At 39.8% G+C, this 18,249-nt stretch overlaps 1 protein-coding gene and 1 long non-coding RNA gene across 7 annotated transcripts in view; both read left to right on the top strand.

Annotated features, from left to right (window-relative positions):
* LOC135698145 (uncharacterized) overlaps positions 1-3,485 on the top strand; it is a 57,196-nt gene extending 53,711 nt beyond the window's left edge. The window contains exon 3 of the long non-coding RNA XR_010517461.1: positions 2,244-3,485. This is a non-coding gene — a long non-coding RNA (uncharacterized LOC135698145). The remainder of the gene's footprint in view (positions 1-2,243) is intronic.
* LOC135698113 (phosphatase and actin regulator 4B-like) overlaps positions 1-18,249 on the top strand; it is a 540,677-nt gene that overhangs the window by 300,882 nt on the left and 221,546 nt on the right. The window lies entirely within an intron of this gene.

The raw sequence follows: 18,249 nt of genomic DNA, 5'->3' as shown, positions 1-18,249 counted from the left end.
AAAACACTGATGGATTAAACCAATTACACTGGTACTGAGAGATAAAGGTGAACAACAGGATGCAGCCATAAAAATGAATTAATAAAAAATTATTGCAAAATGTCAGCGGTTTCTGATTGCGTCTTTACTTCCTGGAGCAAAAATCAACAAACTGACGCAAATAAAGTCTGGAACGCGCTAAAATTGGTCAACTTTAAATTGGTGTATTTCTGTTAAAAATGCATAAAAAACCTGAAATGCTGCATTTGGAAGTTGAGTTTATATACAATGGTTGCTATGATGAGTTTTCAACGTTCGCTATCCAGGTTTCAAAATAACGTCCAAGCAACAGGAGCAGCGTGTCAAAATTTTGCTCGCGCAGATAATCCGACGTTCTCTCACTGGTCAAGTTGGCAAAATTGTTGGATGTGGCCAAATCGACCGTGACAAACGTTTTAAAAGTGTTCGGGGAGCGTCTGTCGACCTCTAGGAAGCCTAGAAGCAGCGGCAATCGTAAACCGGACGTGGCAGCGACGACGAAGAAGGTGACTCAATATCTCCCATACTACTATGCAACAGGCCAATTAACGAGCCGGGCTGTCTATGTTTAAGAATGTGAAGGTGGCGAACCGAGATTACAAACTAAACACGGCAGCAAAGCAGCGGTCCCGAAAGCTGTATTCGAATCTGCTCACAAAGTTCGACTGTGTCGTCATGGACGACGAAACTTATGTGAAGGCGGATTTCAAGCAGCTTCCGGGACATGAGTTTTATACCGCATCAGGAAAAGGGAAGGTGACTGAAATTTTCAAAACCATCAAACTATCGAAGTTCCCGAAAAAATATCTCGTCTGGCAGGCCATATACACATGTGGTCTAAAAAGCGGCATTTTCATGACTACGGGAACCATCAATCAAGAGATCTACGTCCAGGAGTGCCTGGAAAAGCGGCTGCTACCATTTCTAAAGCAACATAATAGACCTGTGCTGTTCTGGCTGGACTTGGCGAGCTGCCCCTATGGGAAAAATGCTATCGAGTGGTAAGATGCGAACAACGTGGTTGTGGTACCCAAAGACCACAACCCTCCCAATAGCCCAGAACTCCACCCTATCGAACGGTATTGGGCCTTGATTGAGACGGAATCTCAAAAAATAAACTAATAAATCCATGGAAAACGAGCAGCAGTTTAAATCTAGCTGGCGTTCGGCGGCGAATAAGATCGATGAGACCACTGTGCAAAATTTAATGGAAGGCACGGTAGTTCGGATTTGGCAAACCAAAAGAATAAACGAACATTTTTTCCTTTAAATATATGAATTGAACTACCAAAAGAAAAATAAGAAGATTTTTGTGATATGAATTTTGACTGAAAGAAACGATTTTTTTGTCGACCAATTTTTGCGCGTTCCAGCCTTTATCACCTTAACGGTTAGTTTACATTCTGTCTAGACGAAACTTTCTGTCGACCTACCTTGAAAAAATCCTTTCTGAATTTCAAGAAAACTGTGGCGAGGAGGGGAGGGGGATCAAGTGTGATCAGTTCCCCCTGTATTTCTTTCTTTCATCCCTTTTGTCTTTCGACCTTTCGTCATACAGCCTCAAAATTCTGTTTGAACTTTTAGGAAAAATGTCCTCTTGATGACGTACTTTAAACTGTCTCCCAAAAAGCCTCATTCAAAACAAGGCCACTAAACCGTACACTGAAAAAAAAACAGGAAAGGACCACGAAGGGAGGGGGGTGGCTGTCATAAGAGTGATGTTTCCGACTAGAAATGAAGTGCAAATTGACGCCCAGCCGTGCTGCGTGTTCCGAAACGGTTTCAGCAGCAGCACCATCAACGTGACGTGAGAGACAGCCGAGATTGATTGGTTTCTGTAAACATTAGGGGTCGGTCGTTCGATGGGTATTCAATCTCCCATCGTCATCGAACGAACGTGAGTACATTTACCTACTCTGCCCGTGAATAGGAATGGTGCATGGTGGTTGTTATTCGATTCACTCTTGTCCAAAAGGGGGGGAAATTTTGGAACAATTTGTTGTTGATTCTGCAATCAGCATAATAGTTGCGAGTGGAGGCGTTTCAATATTTATCGGACAAAGGTAGATGTTGTGTTGTCTTTGTAAACTGAACTGCAATCGAAATTTTTCTACTGTTTGTTGGCCTCAATTAATATCAAGTTCGAAAACATAGGAGCAATTTCCCCAGTTATTTTAGTACCATTACTTTTTCATAGCACTAACAAATATTTTAAATCTTTTCAGGTATGACCCGATCAAACTTATTTCTACCTCCAATGTCTTCCAAGTTGTAAATAGACATAGTCTTCACTATCAACAAGTCTGGTAAGCTAGAATGTTTAAGCTGTGTATAAAATTCTTCAAGTTGAAAGTTTATGAAACTCTTCGGAACAATGTTTCAATATCAATACAAAACATATGAATCATCCACCGCCTCCGAATCCAGTGGGTGGGTGGCAAACATTGTGAGTGACCCCATCACCACCACTCTCCGTTTTCGGAATCACCAATGCTCCTCCCGGTCTGGTTTGTTGTGCTTTACCGTTTCAATTCTCGATTACCGTGACGAACGTCGTTCAATCAACTGGACCGAGAGGAGAGCAAGAGAGCCATCTGTGATTTTTGAACCGTTTTCTCTATCCATTCAAATTGAGCTATTTTTAGATATCGATAGAACTCAGCGCTCACGAAGCACTCTTCCGGTCGTAGATCGAATCTCCCTCTCGCTATCTATCTTGCTTTAACTGAGAGAGAGAGGGGAAAATAGTTGCTCAATTTCCCCTTTAGGTCTCGTTTAAAAACTGCTCCCTGGGAGTGAGAATACTACGAATCTCATCTCTCTCCCTCTCGTCTTGGGAAATTTGACGCCCATGCGCGAACACTGCTTAATCTCGCCCTGCATCCATTGAACCTTTATCGAATTTTCTCACGCTCACGCTCCCCAGGATATTGTTTTTAAACGTTTCAACCAAATAAGTGGACTCATAAATTGACAACCGACGGACGAGCATCTGCTTAATTATTCACGTTAACAATCGCCATTCAGGTTCTTCTCGTTCACGAGTGGGCGACCAAGAATGATCTTTCGGAGAAAGCTGTAATTTGTGGATTCGTCCACACTGCTACAGCAGCTTCAACTGCGTTGGATAACCTTAACGAAATATGACGTTAAAAGCTTTTATCCTTCGTCACAGGATCATCTTGATGATGAAAATTGACCAAAGTCACGTTCGACACACCAAGTTTCAAACCCTCGTTCATTTTTTTTTTGTTTCATCCTTGCGACAACGTGATTCGGACGAGGGGGTTGATGACTCGATGATATGAACGACAACAGGAGGGCGAGAGCGCTCGCGCTTAGCAAAGCTAATAAAGCCGGGCGAAGCTTTTGATGTGGCTTTCAGTATTTTGGAATAAATGGCAATTGCCATCGTTAACCAGGGTGGAATTCACTAGGAATGTACAACCGTAAAACGATTGGCTGCGACGTGGTCGGGGTGTGACTCTGTTGGGCAGCTAACTGACTGACTGACTGGCTGGGTAATCCCGGGTAATTCCATTACTAAATCACATTTAGAAAGTTTGCACCAGCAACAGCAGCAACATCGGTGGCCAACGACGACGACGACGACGCGACGGTTCTTATGTCGTTTAAGCCCGATGCCGTAAAGTACTATCGAAACTGAGGGGCTGGTGGTTAGATGGGTATTTGTACTTTTGGGTAAATTTTGGACTGGTTGGATGCCAACTGGATGGGGAATGTTGTCACAAGCACTTTGATGATGTAATGCTTAAATAAACGTGCTGAGGCAGTTTGAGTCTCATAATTTACTCCAGGAGGGTCCTAAGCCATTCTTGGCAAGAATAAGCAAATAAGGTAGTGGAATTAAATGGAAATTACTAATCCATCTCTCTTTCTTTATATCAAATCTAATCTTTGTTGACTTTTGAGCTTGCCCAAGAAGACTTCTGAGCTTTCTTTTAAGAATATCCGGACTTTCCATTGACATAACTCTTCAAATCTTTATACGTATCTTTGATGTTCTGATTCTAGATGTATCTTCGAACATTTCTTTAATTGACAATAGTAGACCTCTGGACTTGCCCTTAACCGGTGAAATGCTTTTGACTCGTTCTTCAAGTCCTCTGGCCTCAGTCGTGGAAAGCTTAATTTTATACTCCCCCTTGAAGCCATCTGGATTCAACTGTACAGTCCCCTGTTGTGTCTTCTAGAAAGATCTATAGAACAGCAGCTCTGCCTAGATATGAGAAAATGGCACAGCTTTTTGATATGCAAATAATTTTGCTCAACTATGGTTCAATAATGCGTAACAGTGATTGTCTGCTACAGTTTCCAGGGATCACAATGTGTTCTTCCTTTTAGCCATGAAAAAGCCTGTTTAACGATTGGGGTAGTTTTTCTTATCGCAACTGTTGTTGCCCTCCCACTCCTATTCACTTTGGCGGGAGCAAGTAACGCAAGGCCATGTAGTGCAGACAATGTTGACACGATAAAAGAAAATGTATGCACGTACACGCAGGCAAAAGAACGTAAGAATTCCATAACACTTATAAATTTTTGGCAACAGGAAATCAGTATGAATTTCATTGACTTGCCAATGTTGGAAAAACAATAATAAATCGGAGCAGACTGGAACCGAACCATGGACGTTGAGATTACGGGGCCTGCGTGTTGACCACTCGTCTTTCAACGCTTGGGAAAATGTAATGGTTAAAGGCGTATAAGAGCTACCTCATGTTACCCGAAAATCATTCATAAGTCATGCTTATGAAATTCATATATGTTGTTAATAAGTCGAGGCTTATGAAATTCTTAAGTCTATTTGCCTCAATGTAAGCCAAAAGATCTCACCGTTTGTCAGATATCTCTAGCAAAGTAAATGAAGATATGAATACTGTGTTGAAAATTATGCTCAAATGAAAATTGGCTATTTGTTTTCGAGTTTTTATTCAACGGAATTATAAAGGGTGTCCACGATGAAATTGCCACACACAAAATTGATTCGCAAAATTCGAGTTTTCATCCGATTGCCATCAAATTTTCAGGGATTGGGAAATAACTATTAAACTTCATTTTACCATTTTACTCGTATTTTATTTACAGTCCATACGCAAATGCCCGCACCTTGGCCTTAACCCCGGCCATAAGATTCTGCACAACCTGTAAATCAACCGTTTTTTGCATGTAAACCCATACTTTCTTCAGTTCCTCGACTGTCTTCACTACCTTAGGTCGTTTAAGAAGGTGCTGCTTCATAATCGCCCAGTACTTCTCGATGGGGCGGAGCTCCGGAGTGTTGGGAGGGTTGAACATTTTCGGCACGAAATTGACCTTATTGTCCGCATACCACTTCAGCACGTCCTTGGAGTAGTGGCATGAGGCCAAATCCGGCCAGAAGATTGTTGGGACGTTGTGGGCCTTCAGGAGAGGAAGCAGCCGCTTCTGGAGGCACTCTTTTATGTACACCTGTCCGTTTATCGTGTCCTGGGTCACGAAAGGTCCACTCCGCTTCCCGCACGTGCAGATGGCTTGCCAAACCAGGAATTTCTTGGCAAATTTGGACATCTTCTGAGTGCGGACATGCTCCGGAACGCTGAACTTATCCTTGGCCGTGAAAAACAGGTTGCCGGGGATCTGTTTGAAGTCGGCCTTCACATATGTTTCGTCGTCCATGATGCAGCATTCAACTTTCGTCAGCATGTTGAGGTACAACTTCCTGGCACGGGTTTTGGCGGACTTGTTCTGCTTCTCGTCGCGATTAGGGGCCTTTTGTACCTTGAACGTTCGAAGCCCAGCCTTAGTTTTGGCCTTCTGGACAAAACTTCGGCTTAGGTGCAGCTTCTTAGCCACATCCCTAACGGAGGCGTTCGGATTTCGGTTGAAGGCCCCAACTACGCGGTTGTGATTTTTGGTGTTGTACGGAATACTTTTTCCTTCACTTCTGGGCTTCCGATCGGTGGTCAACCGTTCCTCGAACCGCTTAATCACTCGCGACACCGTGGAATTCGCGATTCCCAACGTTTTAGCGATGGAAAGATGCGAGAGATCCTTGTTCTCGTGATGAATGCGCAAGATTTTATCACGCACGAGCTGTTCTTTCGACTCCATTTCCGCGAGTTTTGATCACAGGACTTTAAAACTTGCAGGATGTAAATAATGCACTATGAACTAAATCCACCCAAATTTTCATTAAATTCTACCCAACGGTTAAAAAGTTAGAGCAATTTCATAGTGTGGCAATTTCATCGTGGACACCCTTTATCGGCCTAGATGCAGAATATTCTGCATACTTTAAAAGTTAAAATTATCGAGTAAGTTACTGTGCCGACAAAATTGTTAAAGTAGCATTTTCTAGTTTTCGTTTGCAAGGGACATAGCCATTTCCTCATTTATGGGCAGAGCAGTTCTCAGACTGCCTGATTGGGACCCACTTTGAGAATTTCCATAAACTCGCTACCAATCAATATTATATATTACACAGTGTTACCAGGCCAAAAAACAAAATAAAAATCATTACTACTACTACCATATCACTTTGTTTACTGTTAAGTGATTTATTAACCGAAAAGTGACCAATAAGTAACTTTTTAGTCAGTTAAGTCGCTTCCATCCCTGAAATTGCTGAATAGTAATCGATGAAATGGTTAATAACATCGAAATAGCTTTAAAATCTACGACGGCCCTAACAACTCCAAAATTACATGATAAACATCAAATTTTCTTTTAACGTAAAAAGAGCTCAAAACACCAAAACAGACAAAAGTAAAAAAAAATGTATAGCGTTTCAATGCGTAGAATTATCAAAATAGGTTTTATATCAAGAAACGACCATCTTCTTCTAGGTTTTTTACGCTCATTTGCGAGGGTCGTGCCGGCTCTCAACTTAATTCTAGATAAACTTTCACAGATATTAATTGAGAGTTTCATATGCCAACAAATTGATGAATTTGTATATTGCCTGGAAAGCACAATGATACTCTATACCCAGGGAATTTCCAACCTAAAAGATTTTCTCGAACCCGCCGCCTCCGGCTTGGTAATACCGTGCCTTTACCGACTTCCCAACCAATACACATGTTCCATAACAGTTTATATAATTTAAATATAACTTATTCGACATAAATGCATGAATATGTGTTACTTGGGTAGGCTATCTGAGACCCCTGATAAAACCCAAAATACTAATAAATTGCAAAACACGTATTGAAATTCCTTGTTGACTTTCAAGCACCAACATGTTCTAAGTTTTGGAAAGGATGTAAGGTTGATGGTCTTTTAAAGGAATCACTCAACCTACTTCAAAAGCTTATCAAAATTCATAGTCATGCTTAGTTTTAACAATTTAGACATGAGGAACTGTTCAGAAAGTTCCATTCCGAAAAAAAACCTTCTTTTTTTCCTTTCGCACTTCCCATTTCCCGTCGTACCCTTAAAAATCATGGCACACAATTTCTCAAGAGCAATTCGTTGGCTCTAGCCCGTCCCGTCTTGGTAACGAACCGCCATAAATTAGCCCACCATCAGCAGCACAGAAGTTGTTCTTTCGTTTCATTCAGCCTCATCATCTCGTCCTCCTTCTCAAGGGCACTTTTTGCAAACCACCGAGGACACTTACACTCCGAACTACGGCGAGAGCAACCAGCCGCAGTTCCTTTTGGTCGTCCATCGCCTTATTGTTCTCCACGGAGCAATTTAGGGTTGTCCCTAAATCACCCACCTATTTATTGCGCTAGCAGCAGTAATTTGGGGACCAACCCAAAACATTCCGAGAGCCGATTCGCGTTGGCCACATCAATTATACGCACACGCCGCGCTGCCAGGCTTACCGTGCTTGGCATAGTCAGTGATTGCCTGTGAATTTCGAGAGGAACCAATAATGGAATGACCATATAGAAATCACCGTCCAGCAACCGTACGAGCCGGGTCGTAGTGCTTGAGGCAGAATTGGAAAAGTTTCCTTTGTTTTTCCACCACAGTTGTACAAGCACAATCAAGGCAGCAAGCGGACCGGATAGGCTAACTTGCTGTGAGCTGCAAGAACTTTTAGCGAGCGAAAATGTTTTCATTGTTCAGAGGTTAGGGTTACCATGAGGGTTGTGCTTTCTTGGCCGGAATTAGTCTACCAAAATTGGTCTGAAGAACACAAGTTCATCGTGGCTTCCTAGAAAGGAAGAATATTAGAAGTGATTTTTGATCGATTGGAAACTGTTTCATTAATATCGGTCAAGAAATGACGAAATAAGAAGAATATCTAAGTTTTTAGGCGAAATTACCTTGGGTACGCAAAGGTTCATACTCAGTCCCAAAATCTTTACCCGAAAAAAGGGACTTTTTTTAATATTTTAAGAGGAATACTATGCGGAATCAAATTGCGTAGACCTAAAAAATCCTTCCGCTCAATACATTATTCCATCAGGCGGACTTTCCATGTGTTTGGATTTTAGTCCCGCACGGTACAGACAATTGTCATCGAGAGATCTTAATCAAATAAATAAAATCTGGCGATGTTTTCCATACACCGAACCGGGAATCGATCCCGAAACCTCTGGCATTTAGCGCGTTATTCTGTAGACACCCCAATGGCCATTAGACTTATCCAAAAGCATTTCTAAATTTGTCTAGATTTAGCTATGCTGTCGTCTACCTTCCGCTTTGATGACCTTGGGACCTTCCATTGAAACATCAGCTTTGAATCTAGAAATATTATAGGATTAGTGTAGTCCTAAAATATCTCTAGATTCAACTTTGATAACCACTTGTCTTACTTTTATAAACCATCAGATGTGCCCTTGAGGACTTTGGAACTCAACCTTGGAGACCTCAATCCTCGTCTCTGAGAACATTGGGCTTATCTTAGAAACTATACGGTTTTTGAAAGGCCCTGTACTTGTTCTGTTATGTTGATGGATTTAGCGTTTTCAGGCAATTTTGCATTTTTAGGTTGTTTTGTCGTTTTCAAGGTTATTGGGTTTATTTTCAGGTCGTTTTGGCGTTTTTAGGTCATTTGGCGTGCCACATACCTTTTTAGCAGTTGGAATTCAGTCTTCATTTTTTTTAAATTCTTTGTACATATTTTACTTTTAATTCTTGATGAATATTCCTCAGATTTTCATGCTAAATGCTTTAAATTTATCATAAATTTATTCGTAGAGTTTTCTTGAAATTAACCTTTCTGCGGATATGTTGTACCCCTTCTACGATCCTTCTAGGATTGTTATCATCAACATTAAAAATTTCTACATTAATTTCTCTTTAGTACAAACCAACATATGTCAAACCGCATGCACAGGCCAGTCACGTTTATTCTCCTTGAAATTATTGACATTGATACATTGTTAATTGAAAAACAAAATAAATCATTCAGCAAGATTGTCCCATTGTAACACACAATTATTATTTGATTGGTAGATTCAAAAATCTCTTTTGATTTGAAACGTTTGAAACACATCTCGTCAAATACATTGATAGTGTCGGTAGGACATCTTAAAAATTAAAGTTAAAATATTTCACGCATATTCACGCATTTCCATAACGCATATTCTAGCACTTCAGTACTACATGAAGCATATATCTCCAAAATCTTGAGGACTTTGGAACTCAACCTTGGAGACCTCAATCCTCGTATCTGAGAACATTGGGCTTATCTTAGAAACTATACGGTTTTTGAAAGGCCCTGTACTTGTTCTGTTATGTTGAAGGATTTAGCGTTTTCAGACAATTTTGCATTTTTAGGTTGTTTTGTCGTTTTCAAGGTTATTTGGTTTATTCTCAGGTCGTTTTGGCGTTTTTAGGTCATTTGGCGTGCCACATACCTTTTTAGCAGTTGGAATTCACTCTTCATTTTTTTTTTAATTCTTTGTACATATTTTAATTCTAGATGAATATTCCTCAGATTTTCATGCTAAATGCTTTAAATTTATCATAAATTTATTCGTAGAGTTTTCTTGAAATTAACCTTTCTGCGGATATGTTGTACCCCTTCTACGATCCTTCTAGGATTGTTATCATCAACATTAAAAAATTCTACATTAATTTCTCTTTAGTACAAACCAACATATGTCAAACCGCATGCACAGGCCAGTCACGTTTATTCTCCTTGAAATTATTGACATTGATACATTGTTAATTGGAAAACAAAATAAATCATTCAGCAAGATTGTCCCATTGTAACACACAATTATTATTTGATTGGTAGATTCAAAAATCTCTTTTGATTTGAAACGTTTGAAACACATCTCGTCAAATACATTGATAGTGTCGGTAGGACATCTTAAAAATTAAAGTTAAAATATTTCACGCATATTCACGCATTTCCATAACGCATATTCTAGCACTTCAGTACTACATGAAGCATATATCTCCAAAATCTTGATATTTCTTTTTATAAAACATGTTCCGGAAAATTTTCATTTAATTAGCATAGTTTCCATACAAAACTTCTCAGTTCTTCATCATTTTACACTTTGTCAAAAATGATATGAAGAGTTAGTGTTTTCGGAAAAATTGTAGAAAATATGATCACAAGCAGCTTTGCTGATTACCAGAGGCCTCCACATGTAACCAGCTCTGCAGAATGATTTTTGGGTGCAGATATTTCAATCTTCATGCGCTCCTATAATTCAGGGGGCACCAAAATGCGTAAGGGAATTTTAAACGCCCATCTAGATTACTATGCGCTCATATGAGCGAAATATCACTACAAGCATACACTGAAAACGAAACTCAGAGAGCGAGTCACTTTTACTCAGTTGTGAGGAATTTTAACTCATTCGTATGGAGACATTTCTAAAAGCGTAGGTCACTCAGCGCATGAGTCTACGCTTTTAGAAATTTCGCAATACGAATGAGTAAAAGTGACTCACTCTCTGAGTAAGATTAGTTTTCAGTGTACAGCATCGAAAACATTCTGTCTTCATCCAGAATCAATCTTCGCTCTTAAAAGTGGAATGGAAGTATAACAAATTCAAAAACAAGCATTTGAAAAAAAGTCTCTCTTCAAATGTGCTATGGAAAACCTTGTCGATCTTGTTTTCCGTACTAAGTACCAATGCTACCCCGACTCCAGGGAGGCAGCTCCCATCCTACCAACGGCTTTACTTCCCTTTCGAAGGAAGGCGTGATCAGAGATTTTATGCCTCAGCAAATCTCGGCAGCATCGACTGGGATTGAACACAGGCCCTTTGGGGTGAGAGGCAATCACTCTCACCACTACACCACTGGCACCGCTATGGAAAATATTCTGCGTTCGTCAATTGTAAACTGTAATTCATTTTATTTGGGCCACCTCATGCACATGCACTCCTGTGTAGGCAACTAAAAATAATAATCTGTGCTTTTGAAAGTGAAAAAATATTGCAAAGTTTTGAAAAATACAACTTGTAAATGAAAAATGGTTAGGTTAGGTTATCTCTATTAAGGAGAATTTCAGCCATCTCCCTTTGATATTATTCATAAATGCTCATGCAACGAGCAGAAGGTTATGAGTTCAATCTCAGATGTCACACACTTGAAATTAATTGTAACGTTGAAAAATTGCCAATAACGGTTACCAAACGTATCTTATCCCTTCTACTAACAAACATCCAACCATTCCATGATACTTAGAAGAGGTCGTAAGGGCAGTTTCAAAAACTTCAGGAAAATTGCAGTGACTTAATAGAAGTTCATTGAAATCCAGGGACGTCCAGAAATAATCAGGGAAGTTCATATATCTTTAGGGAAGTTACGAAAAATTTGGAACAGATCTGCGAACCTCAGAGCAGAAAGTTCCATGAACATCAGGAAAATTTAGAACAGTTCCACTAATTTTGGGAAAACAGAGGAAACCTTCAAAAACTTTCGAAAATTTAAACGAAGCCAAAAGAAGTCCAGGGAAGTTTAGAGAACTTCAGTGAAACTTCGGAAACATCGCAAAAGTTCCAAGAATTGCACGGAAGTTCAGAGAACTTCAGATATCATTATTACAATTACATCAATTTCATGGCAGTTTCAAGAACATCATCAGGAGATTTGTCAAAACTTATGCGAGGTTCCAAAAACTTCAGGGAGCTTGTAGATTATCAGAGCAGTCCCATTAAATTTACAAAAAATGTAATAGTACATAGAAGTTACGAGGATTGAAAGTAATTTCCGTTAATTCATTAACTGAAACATTGGGGGAGTTCAGAAAACTTCTGCAATGCTTCTGCACAATTCAAGGTGGTTTCATTGACTTCAGTTCTGTGAATTTCAGGGATATATAGAAATTTTAAAGGAAGTCCAGACAGCTTCATAAAAGTCCAGATAACTTGAAGACAATTTTAGGAACATTAATAAAAACTTCCAAGAGTTTCAGGAAGTTTGGAATTCTTTAGGCAATTTTAAAGACGTCCAGACAACTTCAGCGAAGTCCAGATAACTAGAGGAAAATTGTAGGAATATAAAAAAAATCCAAGAGCTTCAAGAAGCTTACATATCTTTAGGGCAGTTCCGATAAATTCAGAGATGTTTCGAGAAATTAAGGATAGTCCTGTATGAGTGAGCTTAGAATTTAAGAAAAATCTGAAATTTAACAGAAGTCTGGGGAACTAAAGGGAAGTTTTAAGATTTTTAAGATAGTTTCATCAATTTATGGGCAGCAGCATTACGAGAACTTCAGAGAGCATCAGAGAGCATAAAAAACTAAGGGCACTTCCATTAACTTCAATTAAGTTCAAAGAACTTTAAAGTAGTTCCGAGATCCTCAACACATTTGGGAAAACTTTAGCTTTCCAGGATCATCAGAAAATTAGTGGAACATTAATAGAATGCGAAAACAGTTTAAGAAAAGTTCCGTAATCTTCAGAGTAATTTCTAAAACTTAAGAAAAAATACAATACTTCAGCAAAGATCAGAGAACTTCATGGCAGTTCCATTAGTTTCAAACAATGGCAAACACTTTTAAGAAGCTGTGAGACCTTCAGAGGTAGTTCAGACAACTCCCGAGAAGTGGGAGCAATTTAGGGTAATTTTATTAACTTTAGAGAGCTTACAGTACTTTGGGGAAGATCAGATAAATTTGAAGCAGTTGCATTGATTTCAAGAAGTTGCAGAAACTTGCAAGAAGATCCGATGAACTATGGGAAATCCCAATAATTTCAGAGATGTTCCGAAAATTGGAATATTGAATGATCTTCAGGAAAGTTCCATAAGTTGCAGGACGATTGCCGGGACATTGGACGGGTTCCAAAAGCTTCAAGGCAGTGCAGAGAAGTTCAGGGAAGTTGAGAGATTTTGAAAAAAGAAAAAAGAAAACAGAAAAGTACAGATCTTTAGGATAGCTACAATAACTTCAGGGAGGCTCAAAATTTTGCTGTTTTTGCTGAAGTGACAATCTTGGATACGTGTAAACCATTTGGTTTAAGAATTTCAGGAACCTTAGAGAAGTTCGGATAATTTCAGGGACGTACAAAACCAAGAAAAGAGTTAAGAAAATCTAGAAATGTCTAGGGAACTTCACAGAAGTCCAGAGAACTTCAAAGAAGTCAGCTTTTTACACAGAGGAGAAAAGATTTGAACTCTTCCAATTGTTTGTATTGATGCTGCAATTCAATTTAAACTCTCAATAATTCACACAAGAAGCTGCTTAATTTTCTCTCAATAATTGTGTATTAAATACCAGCACGTCTCTAAAAATTGACATGTCATTCTCTTCAGAATGGTCCTGCAATCTTACTCAAAATTGTCTTGGAAATCTCCTGAAACTTCCCCAGAAGTTCTAGTCAATATTATCTTCAAATGTATGGCAAAAAAAAAATAGGAAATTCTCTTAAGGATTTTCTTGCACCACTCTTTCAAGTTTCCGTGGAATTCTTCTTGAAATTGCCATGTAGAAGAATTTCTTTTAACTATGCATAAAATTCTCTTAGAATAGTCCTTTGAATTGTCTACTAAAATTACTTGAAACTGCTCTAAAAATTTCATTCCTCTGCAAAATTTCTTTAGCGCGATCTTTTGAGTTTGATTTTCTTAGATTTCTGCTTAATATTCCTTTAACTTATCCTCAAAATTGTATATATATATTCGCTCAATATTTCCTTATAAATTCTCTTCAGACGACCATTAACTACTTTTTTAAATTTGCCTGAATTCATGGATTTCTTATATTTATTACGGTCATGGAGTTTATGAAATTTTAAACTTTTTAAAGTTACCAACATGTTTGAAAATTCGGCAATACCGCGGTTGAGAAGAATGCAAGTGCAAGCATGGTTGCTAAACAATTATGCAAAAGGGTTGACATATACTTTAACGTTTTACTTTCAAGCTTTATATTTCTCAAAATTTGCAAAAGTAAAAGTATTCATTGAGCTATGTTGAGTATGATTTTAAATTGATTAGCTATTTAGAGTTTTAATATAGTACACCGTGTCCAATATATTCTCATACAAATTCAAACATCGATTATTTCACATCAGTTATTCAGATTTTATTAGTAATTGTGCTTATTGAAAGGTAATATAGTATGGATCAATTACAGCATATGCTTCGGAATAACACCGCCTTTAACCTTTTTGACCAGCTTCAAACGTTTTTCAAACCCATTGCAAGCGGCACGCACGACTTCCATCGGCATTTCGTCCCAAATTCGAAGGATTACGGCATTAAACTGAACCAAAGTGGGCACCTTGTGTTCGTTTAGTTTTTGACAGCATGTATGACCACACAAAATAATCCAAGGGGTTTAGATCTGGTGAACTGGAAGGCCAAAAAATCGGTCAAATTTGCTCGAATACGCAAATACCTCCCCATACCATCACGGAAGCGGCGCTTTGGAACCGTGGAATGTTTCTGTCCCTATCTGGGATGTCCCTGGACCTACACGCCCACAACCTGTCGTTTTGGACATTGTGAGACTGCTGCAGGACAAATAACTTTTCATCGGAAAAGACAAAGTCTCGTCCAGCGTGCCGCGATAGTAGGAGAGTTGCTCTTTCAAGCCGTTTCTTCTTGGAAGGTTCCGAAACTCCGTGAACTTTACGTTTCTTGAAAGCTTGGCATCCCAGGTCCTGCTTGAGTACATTGTGCATGGTCGATTTTGAGACATTGAGATCAGCGGCCATTTTACGTACAGAGCGTTGTGATTTTTGTCGAACTCGTTCCCTGACGGTCTTAATCACTCGTTCAGTCTTAGCTGAACGTCTTCGGCCGGATCTTTTCCGGTCATCTAACGAGGAAGTCTCACGGTACCTTCTAATGGCTCGATACACAAAATCCCGCTTTACTCCCAGATTCTGCAAACTCTTGAAAATAGCGCCAGGGCACTCTCCTTCCAAAAACTTTTTTATTACCACAGCACGAAATTCTTTCATTGTTGATAAAAGATGGATACTGAATGAAAATAAGCAAACAGAACCGTCAATGGTTTGTGTAAACACAGTGCAAGATTACACCAATCCATATAAAGTGTATGAACTGTAGCTTCACCACTACGACAAGATGAAAAGGTGTATGAATATATTGGACACGGTGTATATAGAGAGCGTTTTAATGTTTCTAAAGTTAATTTACAACATCTAGAATTGATTTGATCTGGTTTGCGTTTTGAATGTCTTCGAGATTGGTTCCGGAGTTCAATGCTCGACCAAATCCTATAGATACCCGATGGGTATTGCCCATATTATGGGACAATGTAAGAACCCATTTTGCACATTCCAATACGGCGCCAAATATAAATTTCCTGCTTCGACTCATAATTGGAATAACAAAACAATATCTCGTCGATGTTCAAAGTTCCACCCTTAATTTCTGGTCACCCTTATAACGACTGCCGCCATCTCCACAGATATAATGTATAATGACCACAATTGTGGGCGTTGATGGTTGCTATTTCTCGCCGGTCCCAGTTGGCAGCCTCGCCATTATTGGGCCTCTCTCCTCTTTCTATATCTTGCAGCCCGTCAAGTGTCGGGTATAGAGCGGCAGAATCGACATGGCACGGCGCTCACTATCAACTAGTCCTACTAGTGGCGAGGAACTATGTGGTTCTACATCAATCTTCTCACCCCGCCATGCGTCGCTGCCATCCGCCATTCACCGGATCCGCCTTTGTCTTCCGTTCCGACAGCGGATTCTAGCCGTCCTTCAAGTGGGTGAAAATAGCCGATAAAGTTCACGGTCAAGTGTGCAATGAAATGGAATCGATGCAATCAAGGAGAACGCCGCTTCGGCTGAGGATGAGCTTCACTAATCATGAGCCTTACTAAGTTGCTGTGAATGGTGTTATGTAATCCGCTAATTATGGGAGTCTGGCATTGATGCGATGTTAAACGTTTTAGTTCAATAAATCAACGGAAACGGTAGAAGCACCGAAAGGTTTACCTGCTAAAACAGCTAAAACAGCTCTCAGTCAGCCATTACATAACGCATCGATTCTGTCAGCCAAAGCCCTGTTCTCGTCCAGCCCTTGATTGAAAGCTAACAACGATCAATGTCCACCATTCTCGACGCATTAAAATCTCAAACAACCCAAAACCAGATGTTTCCTCCAATCCTTCTAGTTCGACCTTGTTAGCTTTCATCACACATCGACCTACCTACTACGACACCAACGACGACGGCAAACGTCCGCCTCAAACGTGCATTGTTTACACACCCATCTGTGTTTCGGTCGGCTCGACACAACGCTCCGCGTCCGAAAAACCACCTGCGAATTTTCCTCTTTGAAGCAACCGCATGGTACTTGGTGTGCAAACAACAAGCATTCGCTCGCTCGCATTTTCCTGTGCTACGTCTATAGGTGCTAGTCATGTGGTTTCCTTCCACTAACAGCCCAGCACTCAGCAGCAACTCGTGACAAGATTTTCCCCTTTTGTTTTGCCCAAATCTCACTCTCAAACCCCGTTGTGTTGTAACTTGTATGAGAGAGTGTGCGAGAGAGATACAGTGAGACAGAGAGCGCGAGCGTACGGATCACCCAACAAGTTGTACGTCGGAGGGTCCCGGTCGGCGAATCTTCAGGGTCGCCGAGCCGCACCGCGGCTTTTCGCATCGAACACAACACACAGCCAGTTCTGGGGGCGGAGGTGTGGGTCGCTGCTGGCTGTTTGGCTGGGTGGAAGAATTTTCGCACTCACACGTGACGTCAATGGCCTTAGCGGGTTTTGTTTTTGTTGTCGCTGTCAGTCGACTCGGGCGGCGACGGTGGGTTGCTCCGGATTTTCTCTGTATCTTTCTCCGAGTAAAATTGAAGATGGCTTTCAGTGTTTGAGAGGATTTTCCGGTCTCACCGAAGATGGGACTTTGCTCGGAAGCGTGTTCAGGGCTTAGTTGGAGGGATGTGGGTAGGCATGGAAAATCATTTACATTCATGTCGTGCATTCATTTACATTGATTTGCCTCCAACTTTTTTCATAGACGGAATTCCGTAAAATGATGTATGAAGCTATTGTAGGTAGTATGATTAACTACATCTTGTGAAAAACTCAAATCTGTATCTCTTATGCATAGTAAACTAGAGCGGGCAGAACTTGTTACTATTGTTGTTGTACTTAATAAAACAGCAAAAAAAGGTTATCTTCCATTTAATTCCACTTAATTAATTTTGGTATCCATGACAGATACGTATTTCGACTACAATGTGCAGTCTTCATCAGTGTCATTCCCACTAAAGAACTTATCAAAATCTAACCCCCTTAAGTACTCATCCCCTAGGTATAAAAGTCAAGATCACAGGTATATAAATGAAACTACAATGTGTTGAATCGGAACCTACCTAACTAATTAAAACCAAAGATTTAAGTAAGCTAAAGGAGAAAAATCTATTCAACTCTCTAATAAGGAAAATCCCAAAGGCTTGGTAGCCATCATAATGAAGTAATGAAATTGGGTTGTTAGCGGAATGCTTTAATAAAACAGCAAAAAAGGTTATCTTCCATTTAATTCCACTTAATTAATTTTGGTATCCATGACAGATACGTATTTCGACTACAATGTGCAGTCTTCATCAGTGTCATTCCCACTAAAGAACTTATCAAAATCTAACCCCCTTAAGTACTCATCCCCTAGGTATAAAAGTCAAGATCACAGGTATATAAATGAAACTACAATGTGTTGAATCGGAACCTACCTAACTAATTAAAACCAAAGATTTAAGTAAGCTAAAGGAGAAAAATCTATTCAACTCTCTAATAAGGAAAATCCCAAAGGCTTGGTAGCCATCATAATGAAGTAATGAAATTGGGTTGTTAGCGGAATGCTTTAATAAAACAG

This window comes from Ochlerotatus camptorhynchus, unplaced genomic scaffold (assembly GCF_037179485.1).
Source record: "Ochlerotatus camptorhynchus isolate MF236.1 unplaced genomic scaffold, CSIRO-AGI_Acam_v1.1 ptg000082l, whole genome shotgun sequence".
In the NCBI taxonomy this organism is placed as follows: Eukaryota; Metazoa; Arthropoda; class Insecta; order Diptera; family Culicidae; genus Ochlerotatus; species Ochlerotatus camptorhynchus.
This window is presented reverse-complemented; position numbering and strand designations above follow the sequence as displayed.